General features: G+C 43.3%; 1 protein-coding gene across 6 annotated transcripts in view; it reads left to right on the forward strand.

Moving 5' to 3' along the window:
- LOC148042102 (Glycosyl hydrolase family 47 protein) overlaps positions 1 to 14,350 on the forward strand; it is a 170,689-nt gene that overhangs the window by 142,366 nt on the left and 13,973 nt on the right. The gene's annotated exons all lie outside the window — the stretch shown is intronic.

The following is a 14,350-nucleotide window of genomic DNA, read 5'->3' on the forward strand; positions in this document are numbered from 1 at the left end:
AGGAGTTCTTGGTGGCATGTTCTTAATGTTGATTCGCGGTTCTCCAGTTCTTCTTCGTCGCTACTTACTCATTTGGTATGCTCCTGGAAACGGGTCCTCCAGAAGGCCCAGTGGCATCCAGCGGAGGATCGCTTGGCTACTAACTCTTTTCAATTGGAATTGCTGGCAGTCTCGCGTTTACTTGCATGGGAAGGTAAACATGAGCTTAGACCACAATTCAACCAGATGGCCCGTTTGGGCTTGTCTTCGGTTGCGGATGCCACCCTTGCCAGTCGCAATGTGCTTATATCTTTTCGTACAGCTAGGAGGCTTTTCAGGATCCCTCGGGGATATAGGCCTTTATGGGACCAGCTTTTGCGGATGCTCCAGAGCAGACAACTCTTTCCTGCCCTTGCTTCAGATCATCCCTGGTAGAATTGGGACCTACAAGGCCGGCTGACTTTAAGCAAAGCTTCTGCTAACCAAGTTTATCATATTCTGATTAAAGATCATCAATGGCTAGTTACCAAAGCGAATGCTTTATGGGGATTACATAAATCCCGGTCATGGTGGAGGGCAACAGTGATGGAGGGCTGGTTGAACAAGACACCCTTCAAATGTAAAGTCTTTCTTTGGAGAGTGATGATTGGTGGTCTTCCGCTTGCGTCGGCTCTTTCCAAGCGACGAATCTCCAATGGCAAATGTTTCTTTTGCACCACTGCTGTGGAATCAGCCCGCCACCGATTTATTTCTTGCCCTATCGCAAAGAAAGTCTGGTTATTTTTGTCGGCTGTTTGGCAAGGAGTGGTTGGATTCACCCTGCGCCCCTTTGATTGGCTTTTCGGGCAGCCCAAATACCCCTCTCCTGCACAGCCACATATGAAGCTCGTGTATCATTTTCTTCGATATTGGGGCTGTTGGCATAACTGGACCATTAGGAATGCTTTTCTTTTTGACTCCGCCTATAATGTTCAGCGGCATATTGCGAGGCTTAAGGGCCTCTTGTATTGGCAGTTGGATCTTCTCCAGCATTCTGATTTGCTCTCTAGGGAGGACTTACGTCCCTGGCATATGGCAATTTCATCTGCATCCTTGCCATAACATTGTAACTTGTAGTACTTAGAACCTTTTCACATGATGGCTTAGATTGTCGTCATCTATCTTGTAATCAAGTCATCTTGTACTTTTTTTCGTAATTAATACAATTACCTTTTACGAAAAAAAAAAAAAGAAAGAGAGAGAGAGAGAGAGAGCGCTCTTGCAAGTACACAACAAGCTGAATAGATTGATGTGATAGTTTGTGATGAAAGTACAAGTGATAGGACCTGAATATATAGGCTGAGGTATCCACTTACACCTTTGATCCTTATTAAATGCTGAGTGGTAAAGGTGTTCACACTGAACACCTTAACACACACTTTACACACAATAATGTTTGTGCACACACAGAGAGAAATAAATCTAACAAATTCCCCCTTTAGGTCATGGGTGGTTGAACCCGTGATATGAAACATATGGAAAAAGGAAAAGGGATGTTTTTACCTCTAAGAGAGAGTGTCTAATTGTGTACAACGATTCTAGAAAGCAGACATATTAGTGAGAGAGTGCAATGTGAGAAAGATCATGATATACTCTACTGAAAAGTTCAAGGACCTCAAGTAAGACATGGTTCAAAGGTGCGTGTGCATGGCTTAGAGGTTGATCAAAAGCCAATGTGGTTAAGAGGCACTGGACACATGAGGAGGGTTGTCTTCGTACGTAGTACAGACTGATCCATACAGTACAATCCATACAATAATGTATGGTACGTATCGGTATGATGTAGTACGAAAAAATATACACTTTTTACCCACTCTCCTTCAAGCCTACAACTTTCTTTTTTTCTTTCTTTTTTTTCCTCCTTTTTTTCTTATTTCTCTCTCCCCTAAGCCTCTCTCTCTCTCTCTCTCTCTCTCTCTCTCTCTCTCTCTCAAGCTTCTCACACCTTTTTCTCTCTAGCTTCTCTCTCTCTCTCTCCCCCCCTGGCAGATGCCCAATAGATATGTGAAAAGTTGGGAGTAGAGGACCCTCAAATAGTGGAGAATGCATGGTGTGTAGGGAAAGACCTCACCAAGGGAAGGCCTCTTATCCTCAAATTTGCCAACCTAGAATCCAGACGAGCCTTCCTCTCTAAAAGGACAGCTCTAAAAGGGGAAAAAGTCTACCTGGAGGATGACCTCACACCCGCACAGGTGGCACACCGTAAAGAATGCATGCCATAGATCCTGGAGGCTCGCAAAATGGGAAAATGGGCAGTATACAGAGATGGTCGGGTCATCATCACAAATAAGCGCCAATGACGGGGCACGGCCTATGAGACCCACCTGAGTTTTGCAATGTGGAACTGCAACGGAGCTATGAATACAGATGCAGGATTATTCCAAGAGACCTTCACCGGCAAGGACATCGTCCTCTACACAGAAACCCACCAAATCCCAAGCACCTACTTACCAGAAGTGAGGGGATATAGATGGGAGATGGCATGCGCCCTAGAGCCCGAACAAAAGGAGGAACCCGAGGGTCCGGAGGGGTGGCTATGTTGTACAGGGAGGAGCTACAGCCCATGGTGCAAGTCATGCAGAAAGATGAGGAAGCCCGGTTCATGTGGATCCGGATACACACAGATCGCCCCCGAGACATATACATGGCGGTGTGCTATTTCCCACCAGCACACTCCCCATACGCACCACAGAAGGGCGAGTCACCATACCTACCACTGTACGAAGATATCATGCACTACTCCAGCTTGGGGGATGTCATGTTGGTTGGAGACTTCAACGCACGCACAGCACAAAGGCAGACCCCCTTCTTCGAGAGCGAAGACCACATGTACAAAGAGATTGCACCGGAGGAGATAGGACTCAACCAGGCGTCACAGGACACAGCTGAGTGCACCGAATATGGCGAACACCTACTGGCGTTAGGGTGGGCACACGGACTGGCCATCCTCAACGGTCTCGACAGATGGCCCGGGTCGGATGCCCTCACATGCTTCCCACACAAGCACGCGGCCAATTGCATCGGACGGGGGGCACATGGAGCACACACACAGAAACTGGGAGCAAGCACAGTGGACTATATCCTCGGCCCTCTATCACTTATCCCCGACATCCAGTCCTTTAAAATATCACCTCGCCCACTCGCAGTGGCTGCCGACCATGCATACCTGCAATTTGACATAACCTGCAGGTATGACCTAACCCCCCCAGCAAGCAACCCCCCAAGATTCCCCAGGTACCACTTTACCAGGCTAACTGCGAGCGCATACTCCGACCATCTCTATTGGAGCTTGCAAGAAATGAACCCCCACGCACCCCTGGAGGAGGTCACAGCACAGTTGGCGGGCACACTACACACCTCAGCTGCCGAATACTTCCCCCACACATCCCCCTCCCCCCACCCCACCCCACCCGAACAAGAATGTCCCACAGAATAGCTGGTACGACGCAGAATGCAAGGAAACCCGGATCCGTCTTCAACAGGACGAAGCACGGGGAGTACATACGCATAAACAGGCACGCTTGATCTTCCGTCGCCTAGTGCGACGGAAGAAACGAGCCTACCTCTCCAAAGTGGAACACGAATTCTACCAGCTATTGATGAAACCATCCTCAGATACCTGGGAAGTGGGTCTGGTAGTGTGCCATCCTCGTGCGATGGGGGGAGGGGGGTCGGATCCAGGTCTTCTGCGTATCTAACTTCAGTATGTCTGCTCTGATCACATGGTTTAGCTCTGATCGGCTTAGGTCAAGTGTAGGGCAATCCAGGCTATAGTCAAAGGGGGGTAGTCTGTCAATCTGCAGCCCATGTAGACTCATCCATGTACTCATCTAAGCATACCAACAGTGTCTGTCACCGTCTGCTACTAGTTGTCTAGAAGAGGCCAGGGCTAGCCGTGGGTATCTATCTTGGGGGAGCTCCCATAGTCTATGTATGAAAGTCACTGCCTGGACCAAGGCCTCAGCCACCATGGGTGATGCTCCCAAACTCAGCTCTGATAATCTCATGTGGGGTCGAGCTCTTCGCTCGTATCATGTGTGAGATCATCATGACCAGTGGTCTTTCCATATGCTCCCATCCGTCATAGTATTCCTTCTCTGGTCCATCATGGTCTCCCAAAGGCTGTCTCCTCGTGTGAAAGAGACTCGGACCCCAAATAGCTGCCTCATACAGGAGTGTGGGTATAACTAGGGTGTCAAAAAGCCACAGTTTGGTGCGCGGCTCATGAAATTGTATGTGAGCACATTGCCTCTCCAATGCACCTAAGGCTGCATATGCTTTTGCCAAACGAGCCTCTGATGTCTCTCTCCAAGAGAACTGTGGTTCTTTCAATGTGACCCCCAAATAGACATACTGCCGAACCATCTCCACTGGCTCTCCATCAAAAGTAAACTGATGCTCAGCTCTTGTCAAAAGTGTTAAATACCATAACTTTAGTTTTCCCAAGGTTCACCTTAAGATCTCTATCTCTGCAAAAAGCTGATAATGTATCCAAGTGTCTATTTAGTCCCTCAGGTGAGTCAGATATAAGTACAATATCATCGGCATAAAGCAATAATGGTAGCCAGGCTGGCTCCGGCCCCACCAGTCCTATCCACATATTCTGAAATTTCATCTATATACAACCCAAAAAGTGTCGATGAAAGTGGACAGCCTTGTTCCAAAGAGTCGGGCTGTGCCCAAATACAATGTCCAATAACAAATATTTAAATCGTGCGCCCATGCGCATACAAAATAATAAATATATGTCAAGCACTTTAATAAATAATTGTATCACAATAAATATTGGCGCCACACCTAAGATGCGCGCCCATCAAAAATGATAATTTTTTCTAAATAACTTGAACACACGCTATCGCCGAGAGCCTCCCAACACCACCGTTGCCTGCTCTACACATCAACTGAAGCATTCACAATTGTTAGAAAATAATAAAATTAAACCGACAAAAGTGAATACCTAGCAGTCTTCAGCTACAAAAAAAAAAAAGGCTAGAACTCAGTCTCAACCTTAATTTATTACGAGTGCGCACGCTAAACTTATAAACGTCCATTAATTTAAATATGTATTTTGCAGAATCACCCACTATGAAATCACCCACTTCCACATTAAATTAACGAGACGCCCAAAAAGGGCACACGTCCCTATCGACTTTTCGCACAATGAATCCACCCTGTGTATGAGCCCCGGCAATAAATATGATTTTACGGAATCCACCGTGAAATATGCCTCCTGGCATCATTCAGTCCTAACCTTAATTTATTACGAGTGCGCACTCTAAACGCATAAACGTCCATTAATTTAAATATGTATTTTGCAGAATCACCCGCTATGGAATCACCCCCTTGCACATTAAATTAATGAGACGCTGGTGTGCAAATCGGATGCTATATGTATTTCTGAACATCTCATCACTAGTGTCAAAGAAAGCAGATTGGTTGTTTCCTGTGCGTGCATTAAAGTCTCCCGCTAGTAGAACATCCCCAATTCTCATGTATTCCATTATGTCCTCATATAGTGGTGTATACGGGGATGCCTCTTTAGGGGCAAACTTAGAGTATGCAAGGGGAAAATAGCATATGGCAATATACATGTCTCGAGTTCTGCTTGTACATAACCTGATCCACATGTATCTTGCCTCCACATCTCTATGTACCACTTGGACTGTATCTCGGAGCTCTTCTCTAAATAGAATTGCAGCGCCTCCTGATCCCCTCGTCCCTCCAGGCCGTCTAGGCTGAGGGCGATATACACTTTCCCATCTATATCCATATACATCAGGTAAACGGCTGTCTTTACATTGATGTGTCTCTGTATACATAGCAATGTCTATCCCTTTGAAAGTATCCTCAAAATAACCTACATCTGTCTTAAGGGAGCCATTGCAATTCCACAGTGTGAACTTCAGGGTCTCATAGGCCGCGCACCGTCATGCCGTCCTTTAGAGAGAGAGAGAGAGAGAGAGGCTTGAGAAAGAAAGAAAGAAAGAAATATTAAATATTATGAAAAAAAAAAGAATTTCTTGAAGCAAACTATAGTCTAACATCCCCAATGCCAATGATATCCAATGTAATGTCATTTCCTAGTCTCATAGAACCTATAATGCTACAATAGGTATGAGACCAATCATGATGTGGAGCAACATGAAAAGAAGCCCTTGAATCAAGTAGCCAACACTGAGAGTGAGTAGATGAAGCATCGGCCAACTAAGTAGCATCAAGAGACAAAGCAATTAAGATATAATCATCATCAGACTTAGTCTGCACTACATTTATCTCTTTAGTCTTCATGTTGGACTTACTAGGGACAATGCTATGATCATCAGACTTTGCATTATCCTATGCTTTCCACTTTCCTTTCTCATTATGCTTATCATTGTGGATTTTATGGCACTGCAACTAAATAACATCTACATAAGGCCAATGTGGCCGATGAGACAAAATCGAGAGTACATCCATGTCTAATGTCATCTCATTAGTAAAGTAAAGATAACATTAAAAATAAGTGGGTGGCCTATGAAACCATGCTGAGAATAACTATAAATGGGACTGTACTAGGATTGAACCATGTGTAGTATTGTCCCATCATCGAAAGAAAAGGAGAACTAGATTTGATAGAACCATGTACAAAAATGCAGTGGAGATTATAGTCTATAGTTGATCTCAAGATCCGCACATGATCTCAGCTATGATGCAGTCCCTAGTTGCTTCACAAATAGCTTGGTAGTGAGTCTCAGTATCTGGTGATAATGGCTCTAATCCAATTGTGGTGGAGCCTCCTTGAACATGGTCCCGGTAGATGGGGTCGTCATGCTCGACAAAGGAAAATGGCTCTATCCAATTTGACTCCATGGCGTGGCATGTAAGGTGTTTGGCGGGATGGCTTTGTCTTCGCTAGGCTAGTAGTGTCAGTAGGGTCGGGTCTACGGAAAAAGTCTGTCTCTGCTCTTTGTGTGGGTCCCTCTAGATGAGCTAGCCTCCTGTCTCGCAATAGTGTTGTGTGGCACCTCTAGAGCTCTAGGAGAAAAAGACCTAGGCATCTCTAGTCCTCATACTCCATGATGTGACGAAGGGATCCAAAAACCATCATGAAAGAGGCAATGGTATTGTCCTTGTATGTCACAATATATTTTACGTCTGCATATGTAGTGCTCCTCCATCTCAAGCTCTCGACCACAAAGTTGGCAAGTCTTATCCTTTACTAGGGTATCTGTCCATTTGCCTGTCTCCATCTAAAGCCTATGTGAGGAGGTGCGAATCGGTCCGATAGCCACCTGTATGCTATTGGAGAGATGGGTGTCCATATATGCTAGCCAAATAGTGAGACTATCATTAGAGAGAGACAAGAAATGACTCCTATAGAACTCCTTTCTCAATCCTAGAGGGAGTGGTGGGCGGATCCATGCCCTTGCTATTGAGGACTCTATCTCTACAGAAGATATGCAAAGCATTTAGGTGGCACTGCAATCTCTCTTGTGAATCTAAAATGAGAACAATATCATCTGCATAGAATAATATCGATATTAGCACCCTTTCTAGGTTGGCTCCGGCTCCTCTCCCTCAGTCAATGTAATCAAACACTTCATCCATGTATAGACCAAACAATGTGAGCAAAAGCGGATATCCTTGTTTCACTCTTATGGTATTGTCAATCCTCTTTAATAGCCCCCTAGGTGCCCATACATGACCTATCACTATCTCATATAATGCATAGATACCCCATCGTATACCCTCTAGTACTCCAATATCCTGCAATCTCTACATGATGCATGTATGAGGCACTGTATCAAGAGCTTTACAAAAGTCTACAAAGCAGCAATAGATCCTCTTGGCTCGGGCTTGACCCTCCTCAATGGCTCTTAAGTGTGAGAATATGGTCCAGCGTGGTATATCCTCGGGGCGTCTGAAACTAGCATGTCCTTGTGCTCTCTTGCCTTGCATTTCAGCCCTCTCACTGAGTTCATACTCCAATATAGATCCATATATCTTGGCCAAAGTATGACCAATCGTGATAGTCGTGTAGTTGCTAGGGATCAGGTGATCCCCACTCTATAATAGTGGAATTATAGTATTGTTTGACCAACTCATAGGGAAGCCTTCATATACTGCTCTATTGAGTATATGTGTTGGGTGCTAGTATGTCACAAGTATGTGAGAAATGTTATGCCACTAGTCCATCCTCATCTTATGCCTGCCCATTTTGTAATCTATAAATGGCATCCCTAATCATTTTCCAGGTAAAGAAAGACCATAGTGTTGGCCTATAGGCCTGTGGGGGCTGCATAGGTGGCTGTCCTTACAAGTCATACAGCTGTCTCCCATAGTCTAGCCAAGCATCTGGTGATGTAATCTATATGGGGGGCCGTCTTTCATGAAACATCTTCTATGAACTCTTGCTATCCCATCCCAAAAATAGCTTATATATCTCTTCTTCTACTTTCGTTAAGTAGGCTCGTTTCTTCTTCTGCACAAGGCATTTGAAGGACGTCTTTGCTTGACAATGTGTCTGAGTGCCTAGCTCTACTTCTCTCTATAAGCGAGCTCGGGTGACTCTACACTCATCATCATACCAGCTATTTTGGGGAGCAGTAGAGTGTGTGGATCTACATCAAGGCAAGGTGTGTGGGAATGCATACATGGCTAATCCATGTATGGCCTCTGCTAAATCTCTTGTACATTCTTTCAATGATTTGCTCAAGTCCAATGTATGTAAACTAGTCTATAGAGAACCACTATAGATGTGTGAGATATCTTCTATAAAGTAGTATTTGGGATGTTTAGGGAGGCATGGTATTTCATGTTTTATACGTCCATAAGAGAGCATGAATGTCAGAATAGCATGATCTACTGCTATGCCAATTGGTCTCTTAGATACCTTAAAGTTTTGGATGTTTGGTATCAATGCTGGTGAGCCTATCAAGTAGTCAAGAGTACTTGCCCCTCCTTTGTGATTCCAACTTGTCAAATTGTCAAATCTTGACCATTGTGGTAGACCATTAAAGATGGCTAGTCTATGTGCACTTCCCAAAGCCAAGAGGTATGTCCGATAGGTACTCACTTCTTTATCCTGGGCTCTCTTGCATAGGCCTATTTCATCTATGTCGATTTCCTTGAACATGGCATTATCATGCATATAAAAGTCACTCTATCTATCTCTAGTGCGTGTATTGAATCTCCTACTAATAATATGTCCCTAATGCTAGAATATCTCATGATATCCTTGTAAAGTATATCAAAGGGAGATCCATCTCGTATAGCATAGGTAGAGTTTGCAAGAGGAAAGTAGCATATTGCAATGAATATATCCCATGATCTTCTTGCATGTATCCTAATTCATAAGTACCATGCATCATCATCTCTCTTCATTACTTACACTATCCCTTTGAGGTCTTCCCGATATAGTATGGCCACACCTCCAAAACCCCTAGTGCTTTCTGGTTTTCTAGCTATTGGACGAAATGCACTTTCCCACTTGTATCCATGCATGTCTGGTAATTGGCTACCTTTACATTGGTGTGTTTCTATGTACATTGCTATATTTGTGTCTCAGAAGCTAGCTTCAAAGTAACCAACATCCAAGCGTAGGGCTCCATTATAATTCCATATTGACATCCGAAGTGTCTCATAGGCCTCGTACCATCATGAAGTCCTTTTGTCAATGATGATGACTTGTCGATTCTATAAACAGCCTGTTTTCCTTCTTTGTGAGCCTCCAATACCTTGGGCATGTGTTCTCTGTGATGTGCTATCTATGCTGGGGTAAGGTCCTCATCCAAATAAATCTTCTCACCTTTGAGGGCTCTCCTTTTAGAGAGGAAGGCTTTTTTTTTCTTTATGTCCCCAAACAAAGAATTAAACCCTTGGACTTAGAGTCCTCTTTTTCCACTCTCCAAGCACTGACTAGAGGTACATCTGAAGCCCCAATTTTGCCAGCAAGTGTCTTAGCATCTTCATGTGGGTTGCTCTACTTCTCCCATCCTACTACCTACACATGCAAACCCTAGCCCCCGTCTCCTAGCATCTTCCTCCAAAGTAGCATTATTACTTCAGTCTTGTATACTAATGTTCCCTAATTCTTTTCTACTACCTCAATCCATGGGCTGGCTTCTTCTATCTGCTTCTGTGTTGTCTTTGCCACTTTTGCCCATGAGTGAGCCTCCCTTTCACATGCCTTTAGTGCCTCTTTCTCTTTTTGTAGTTCTACTTGCATGTTTATTTCTTTTTTCTTAAATGAATTTGTCCAAATTTGTCTCCCAGATATTCATTTTCCATGGTTTGATGCTTACATGTGTCTGCAGTATCCATCTCTCATACACAGTGTGCAAAGCCACTCAGCTTGTACTTTGTACCGTCAAATCAGAGCAATGTTTGTGATTCCTGCAAATTTTCAGGGTTTCCCTAACTCCCTCACTAAATTTTTGCAAGCCCAGTAATCTTTTACAAGCCCAAATGCCTTCACACTGTTTACAGTCACCGCAGAAATGCAAGCTGCAGCTCCAGTCATTGCATTACAGCATACTCGAGGACATGATCAAAATCAAAGTCAACGCATCATTGCATAGTCCACGAGTCAGTGCATCAATACATTCACTCAGGTCTGCATTCATATCATTCTGAGTGCATTCATGTCATATCAATCTGAGTACATCCGCAATCTCACTACATTGGCATCTGCAATCACAGTACATTACTCAGGTTTGCATTCATGTCAGTTGACACAGCACGTTAGGCTTTTGAGCACACTCACGTCAGTATGCACAGCACAACAGTCATTTCTGTGTGTTTCAATCAGTACCACTGTGTTAGTACATTCATCGCGTCCACTATAGAGAAAGCATGCAACACTTCTATATCAATTCGTTACTATGTCAGTGCATTACTCCAAATAGGGAACCAAAGCAAGAACCGTACGAAGAGTGGTCATCTTGACTATTGGTAAAAAGATCTCATCAAAATCAATTCCCTTCTCGTGCCCAATCTTACCATGTACTTAGACAATGCATCAAATGGAGATACCTTCAACTTATAAACCACTTGCATAGCAATGTATATTTATCGCTAGGCAAATGAACTAATTTCCAAGTAACATTCTTTTCCAAAGAATCCATGACTGCATAGCTTTCTTCCTTTTATGATTGTCATCCCTAGTCATAGCATCTACATAACAAGAAGGCTCACCACAATCCGTGACCATGACATATTCTAGAGACGGAGTTGTGTGTGTGTGTGTGTGAGAGAGAGAGAGAGGATCAAAACTCAGTTGAGAGTGCAGTAGATAGTGTAGAGAGTGAAGCACGATACCCAATGCAATAGACTGAAAGAGTGTAACTCGAAAGTACAAAGTACAACCCTTAGACCTTAGGGTTGTAGGGGGTGTTCACAACCGAACACGGTAAGTGTCCATAAGTGTCACATAAGCACATACAAAAGAAGACAATAAGTCTAGGGGAAGAAACCTCTCATACTAAGAGTAAAAAGTGCCCCAGTGTTCTACTGACTACGGACACTCCTCTGTGAGCGTAGGCGTGAGTGAAACCCAACAAAACCCCCCTAGAGTGATCAAAAGCACAAGGATTATCCGCCACCAAAGGAGATCAAATTTAAAGCATTGCGAAATGCTTTCAAATTTGTCACAAGGAAGAGCTTTGGTGAAGATGTCTGCCACATTATTGGTGGTAGGACAATAGACAAGGCTAATATCACCTACATGTAGCCTCTCTCTAACAAAGTGATAATGTATCTCAATGTGTTTCGTGCATGCATGAAACACTGGGTTCCATGCCACTACAATGGCTTTGACTGTCAATGAACAAAGGAGTAGGCTTCATAACAAAATTCATCCAAATCAGCTAGCAAGTGTCTAATCCATGCACATTCAACTGTGGTTGTGAAAGCTGCCTTGTATTTAGCTTCACATAACAATGTGGCAACAGTGGATTGTTTCTTGCTAAGCCAAGATATGTAAGATGAGCCAAGAAAGAAACAATTGCCACCAGTGGAGTGACGTGAATCATAATCACCAGCCCAATTAGAATCACTATAAGCATGTAACTGCAGTGGTCCCCTCTTGGCATAAAGAAATCCAAGAGATCTAGTACCTTGCAAGTAACAAAAGATACACTTAATATCTTGCTAATGTGACATGCGTGGCTGATGCATATATCTGCTCAGGGCTCAAACTGCAAACTGTATGTGCGGCCTAGTGTTGCATAGGTAAATAAGACATCCAACTGCTGGAGCATATGTGTGTATATCAAACAAATCATTGTCATCATGTAATAATAGCTTTAGTCCATGTTCCATTGGCATACAAACTGGCTTCCAATCCTGTGACCCAAACTTCTCAAGAAGTTTACCAATGTATCTTGACTGTGATAAACCAATACCTCTAGCATCATGTATGAATTGAATGCCCAAGTAATAATGCAAAGACCCCAAGTCTGACATTTCAAAAGTTTACTGCAAATTTTGTTTAAATGCTAAAATCTGATCAACAAGTGTCCCTGTAAGCAAAAGATCATCAACATATAGACAAATAATCAGCATGGATCCCCTCTCTGTGCATATGTAAAGGGTAGACTCAGATAAGCTGTTTATAAACCCTTGGCTGAGTAAAAAGGCATCAATCTTTGCATACCAAGCTCTAGGAGCTTGTTTCAAACCATATAAAGCCTTTTTCAACTTGCAAACCAAGTGTTCGGATCCCTCAATTGCAAAACCAATGGGTTGCTGTACATAAACTTCCTCATGAAGTTCCCCATGTAAAAATGCAGTTTTAATATCTAACTGATGTACAGTCCATCCATAATGGGCAGCCAAAGCAACCATAGACCTGATGGTAGTCATGCGGGAGGTAAGAGCAAATGTCTCCTCATAGTCAATTCCTTTCTTCTGTGCATAGCCCTTGGCTACAAGTCTAGCTTTATATTTGTCAATGGATCCATCTACATTCCTTTTCAACTTGTAGACCCATTTTGTTCCAATGGCTTTTTTTCCAATAGGCAAAGCACAAAATCCCTTGTTTGATTCTTAATGATGGAATCAAACTTAGCTTGCATTGCTACCATCCAATACACACTATGTTGTGCATCCTCAAAACATTCAGACTCCTCATCGTCAACTGTACTTGTTGACGTAACAAACTCCATGGTATGTACCGTATCGTGTATATGAGCTTTCCTTCTAGTACAACCAGCCATGGGAGCATCCAAATGACTATCTTTCATAGTCTGTACATACCATCTAGGCATTTGTCTTGCCTCCAAACTGTGCACAAGCTCTTACTGAATTTCAGTTTCGGCACTTTGCTGAATATTCAGATCAGCCAATGGCTGATTTCCTGCATTTTAAAATGGAGCAGCTGGCTGAGCATTAAGTTCACTTGCTGAAACTCCAGCTGAATCACCAAATGAAATGGGCAGTAGCCCTTCAAATACATCACGGGCAGCTTGATGTGTCAAAACCAGCAAGGGACAATTCTGATTTTTCATCAAATAGTACATCCCTATTGTCAAACACCTTTTTAGAGGCAGGATCATAGAGTTTGTAGCCTTTGCTCTCACTACTATATCCCACAAAAATGCATTTGACAACCTTGTTATCCAACTTTTTTCTAAGTACCTAGGGAATGTGTGCATATGCAAGACACCCAAAGGTACAAAAGTGCCCAACAAAAGGTTTCCGGCTATTCCATGCCTCAAAAGGCGTAATATTCTTTAATGCTTTGGTGGGGCATTTGTTTAAAACATAGCAAACACACATTACGGCTTTCATCCAAAAACTGTGTGGCAGGCTCTTTGCTTTCAACATACATCTAGCCATCTCCATGAGTGACCAATTATTCCTCTCTACAACCCCATTCTACTGTGGAGTATAAGCAGTAGTGAGCTGATGAACAATGCCCTTGTGCTTCAAAAAATATTTCAGCATAGAGGACATATATTCCCCCCCTTGGTCCGAATGGAGAATCTCCACCCTACAGTTAGATTGGTTTTCAACAAGTGCTAGGAAAGCCAAAAATGCATCATACACTTTTAACTTTTTCACTAAAGAATAGACCCAATAGAAGTGAGTAAAGTCGTCAATAAAAGTCACAAAATAGTAGCATCCACCCAATGACTTTATCTGCATAGGCCCACATACATCTGAGTGCACTAACTGTAACCTGGCTATGGCTCTAAAAGTAACATCACGGAGAAGCAAAAACCAATGCATTTTTCCCAAAATACATCCCTCGCATAAGTGCTCAGGAGGTCTCTCCAAGAGAGGTAATCCATCAAGGATCTGTGTACGCTGTAAAAGCATCAAGCTATCATAGTTTACATGCCCCATGCGA

The sequence above is a fragment of the Lygodium microphyllum genome, chromosome 1, assembly GCF_053477565.2.
Source record: "Lygodium microphyllum isolate KBCC chromosome 1, Lygodium_microphyllum_v1.1.10, whole genome shotgun sequence".
Classification (NCBI taxonomy): domain Eukaryota; kingdom Viridiplantae; phylum Streptophyta; class Polypodiopsida; order Schizaeales; family Lygodiaceae; genus Lygodium; species Lygodium microphyllum.